We start from the raw sequence: 4,845 nt of genomic DNA on the forward strand, positions 1-4,845 counted from the left end.
TCTCATCTCTCCTTCTAATCTCCGCACGCACCTCTCCTGCTTCTTTCAAACTCCTTGCTGACTCTTGAAGTCACGTGCTCTCCCTTGTCTTTCTTTGCTCCCCCTTCCTTCAAGGCTCAACCCCAATGCCCCTCTCCTCTGGGAAGCCTTCCTTGACTTTGCCCACCCTCCGTCAGGCTTGTGAGGACTCTGCCCCTGGGGTCCCATGGCACCTGGCCTTTCCCTCTCACCGTGCTGTGCTGAAATGGTCTGATTATGCCTCTGTAGCCAAGATAGATGCTAAGCTCCAAGCTCCACAAAGGCAAATACTGCATGCTGTTCACCATTTCATCTCCATGCCTGAGCCCAATGCCCACGTTGTTGAATTCAGGGAACAAATTGTATTCATATTTGATTCCCTGGATTTATCACAATGTTAAAAGCCAGCAGGTATGTATAAATAGTAATGAATACATGGAACATTCTATTGGTTAAAATTCAGTTCTGAGATTAACATACTTTAACTTGTTACTTGTACCCATACTGGATGACAAAATGTTTGTATGACATCTACAGATGGCAAGTAGACATTTATTTCTGATGTGTATAGAATAAAATATTATGAAGAATAGGGATGTGATACAACCATCTGCAGATTGAATTTCCAGAACTGGGGACAAGCATCTTCAAGATGGCAGCATTTGCTGTGGAGTCAAAAGATCCTTATTACCACTTAGAAGCAAGGCATTTCATCTTCCTGGGACTCAAGTTTCTTCACGTGAAAAACACATCTTCTCCAGCTTCAAAAGCCTGCAAGTGGAAGCTGCCTGCTATTTTTATGCATAGAGTTTGCAAGGTGTTTTGAATAAAAAGACTCCGGGCAAAAAAAATTAAATAGTCTGCTAATGTGTCTTGCAACTGACACTTCAGTACATTCATACACAAAGTTTAAAAATGGCAGGTAGGTTAAGGTAATTTAGCAATAAGTTGTTCTAAAAACATTTTGTGGAGAAAATATATATAAACAATTATAGACAAAATTATAAAGTGCCTCGTATTTTAAAAGAATATAGAGAGAATACAGCAATCACAGCAGAGTCAGGAAGTCTAGTGGTAACCAACCTATGATTTGCAATATATGTAAAAAAATTTTTTTAACTGTCTAAAATAGCACCATTTTTTTTTTTTTAAACTGCTAGATAAACAGTATTACAAGATGATTCCACAGTGCTGGCTCATTATACATACTCAGAACTTTTAAGTCGTCCACCTAATGTAGCACTTTCCTAAAACACAATTCATTTTGGCCTCATTGGCAATGGCATATAGTTGGGGGCACTGGAATCTGTATTATTACACATAAAATCCTGAGTATCTTAATTTTGATGTCTTTTATAACCACATTGATCAAATCTATGATTTATATAAATTTAAAGAAACTCTGATAGTCCCTTAGGTGTCTTCCTTTTTCCAGGTTCCTGACTTAAAGGGCCTCAGGCATATTAGCGCTTCCTGGTTTAGCCTTCTAAAATTGGATGCACATTTAGAAAAGGCTCTCAGCTCTCTTACTACCTTGAACACTTGAAAAGAATGCACAGAAATGCCTGTATTTTCTTAGGGTGCCCAAAATAGTTTCTTAGTAAAGCCATCAGTTCTATGTACCATCTTACAAATGTATTCTTTATGTAACTTGTATCTATATGTGATCTTGCAGTTTTAATTTTGGAGCTCTTCTAAAAGAACTTTAAGTTCTTTTATTTTAAACCTAAAATAAAACATTTTAAAGTATTATAGTCTTACAGATTATGCATTTAAGACATCAGAAAGGTACAAAATATCTTATTCCTTATCAAACACAAATGGAGGAAAGTAAGGTTGTTTTTCACATTCACACACACATACTGAGCCTCAAAGTCTAAAAGCTACTTCCAAGTCCTAGTTTTAAGAAGAAGAGTATCCATTTGTTTTTCCACTCAAATATACATATTTAAACTCAAATATTGCTCTTAAGGCATGCCACATTTCTGGTGAGTTCCTAAAACATAGGAAGCTGTTAAGTATCCTTCGGGGCAGTCACCTACTATTCTGATGACCAGACCAAATTGCACCTCACTTCCAACAACCACACTGCAGCTCATTTCCCTCCGCTCCTGATGTCCTCCTTCTCTGTGTCACATACATGCTCCTTCCCAATTCAAGCCCACCATTTTCTGTGAGGCCTGCTCCAGCAGTTTCAGCTTTCCTAGTCTCTCTCCTAAATTCCGAAGGTTCTGGATTTCTAGTAACACATAATCATGTTGGACTCTATCTCAGTTTCTTTTTACTTCTCCCCTGTCCCCACCCCCCAATCTAAGAGCCGCGAGAACCCCGCAAAGGGATCGGGGCCTGTATTGCTCTTCTTTACTGTTAGGGTCCCAGTTCCTAGAAGTGCTAGACAGGAGATGCTTCCCTAGCTGCTTCTTGATGAGTGCCTACTGGTATTCAAAGATTCTATATGTCCATACTATCTTTTGTCCAGGTCATTTTTAAGGGCAAGGACTATTTTATTATCTTATGTCATTTATATCACTGTGGTCATGACCATGTGGGCTTAAAGATGAACTATATTTAGAAGAATTGCATGATTGGGGTTCCCCTGGGCCTAGGGCCTCACTCAAAAAGGTTAAAGATTTAAAATATTGACTTTTGTTAGAAGGATTATTGTAACCAGTTAAAGGTATCCAATGTTTCTAAAAAAGAAATGGAGCTACATCTTCAGTAAGAGTTCCAAAGTCAATATATACGGTGGAAAATTAGAATAAAAATTATCCTTGAAAATACTTTCAGTAAGTCTCTCCCAAAACATAGCATAGACGGTTTCATACATGCCTCTCAGGAAGTATAACAGTATAATTTTCACCAGGGTTGGGAACAGAGCTGTTTCTTCCATTAAGCATCATGTAAAGTGTCAATAGTTGCCTTTTAGGGGCTATGTACTAGAAAAGATACTTATTGTTTTTTATTTCCTTCTTTTCTTCCTAAGTGCATATAGTTGAATTAAATGGACATTACACGCAATACCGCTGAACACAAATTGTAAAGATAATGAATTCATTCTACAAATAAAAACTACAGGCAACATGGTGGTGACAAAAGCTAGAGTCTACCAATTGAAAAACTATTATAATATATCCTTGAACGTCAAGTCTCTCTATCAACACTTGGAAAATATCCCCAAGTAACCTGTCAGCTTTGCAGCATCTTTTCTATAGTGTATGTCTACCTTTATTCCTTTACATAAAAATTGTTTACCCCCCCCAAAAAAGTAATTTTTTCTCAAAAATATTTCTCTAAAACTAAGAACAAAATCTACGTTGTGGAAAAAATGTTTTTTGATATCTAGCAACAAGTTATTTAAGATAGTCTGCATGTTTTGAAATCATAAACAAATCCTGTTAAAGCAAAAATACCACAAAAATGTAGATGTTCTCTTTGTCTCCCCTTCCATACACACAAAATCAATTCTAGTCTTAAAAAGAAATGCTCTCTGTAATTATCATATGACCCACAATCACACTCCTGGGCATTTATCCCAGGAAAATGAAAACTTACATTCACACAAAAATCTATACACGAATGTTTACAGCAGTTTTATTCGTAATAGTGAAAAACCAGAAACAACCCTGAAGTCTCAACTGGTAAATGGTTAAACAAACTGTGGGACAACCATACCGTGGGATATTACCCAAACATAAAAAGAACAGACTTGAAATATTCAAGTTCAATCTCCAGAAAATTGTGCTGAGTGAGAAAAGTCAATTCCAAAAGGTTATATACTATATGATTCCATTTATATAACATCCTTGAAAAGAAAAAATTATGGAAATGGAGAACAGCCTAGTGGTTGCTATGGTTAAGGAAGGGGAGCAGGACAGAAGCAGCTATGGATACACAAGGGCAACATGAGGAATCCTTGTGCTGAAGGAACTGTTCTGTATTTTGGCTGTACTGATGCCAATGTCCAGGTTGTGATATGGCACTATATACCATACTATTTGGGGAAACTAGGTAAAGGGCACAAAGGACCTCTCCATTATTTAGTACAACTGCATGTGAAATCTATAATGATCTCAAAATACTAAGTTTAATTAAAAATAAAAAAGAAACACTCTAGCCTAATAAATTTACTTTGCCATATGGAGACCTGAGCTTAAGAATTTATCATAGCACTTTCTTTGTAAAAACTACAGAAGTGGATGAAGTACGAACTGGGTCATTTACAAAACAGTTACTCACAACTGCTTCTTCGCGTGTCATCAGCATCTGTGAATCTCCCCAGTTCCCTTGCTAAGGGCCACCTCTAGTGACACACACCCCTTGACAGTGTTCACACCACAGAAGCCAGAGGCCTGCCTACCACAGAGGAATCCTTCCATTTTCCTACAGCCACCACAAAGGCCACAACAAGGAATTTCCCAATGGCAAGGCAAACGGTCATTATTCAGTCTCCCCAAATGTAAGAACTCTGTGAAAGACTGGATGTCAACCTTCTTTACATAACAAATGCTCAAACACGTAACAAATGCTCTGCCAGTTATGATTTTTATCTTGTATCTGAGTTGAGCTAATAGATTTTTTGAGAAGAAAATGTTCTATTCCAGAGGGACTAATATAGAGAATTAAAATATATATAAGGATACCTTTCAAGTCTTTTTTCTCCCATAAATATAATACAGTCACATTAGAAAGTGATTTTAAACCTATTCTAATGATATCAGATTGCCAGAAGAATTGCTATGTTGGAGAATGTGATTTTTTTTTTTTTGGAACGCTCTTTTTCAGGTATAAACATTCATTCAATCCAATAAAGTCGTTTTAGAAAAAAAG

Source organism: Lagenorhynchus albirostris, chromosome 19 (genome assembly GCF_949774975.1).
Source record: "Lagenorhynchus albirostris chromosome 19, mLagAlb1.1, whole genome shotgun sequence".
Taxonomy (NCBI): Eukaryota; Metazoa; Chordata; class Mammalia; order Artiodactyla; family Delphinidae; genus Lagenorhynchus; species Lagenorhynchus albirostris.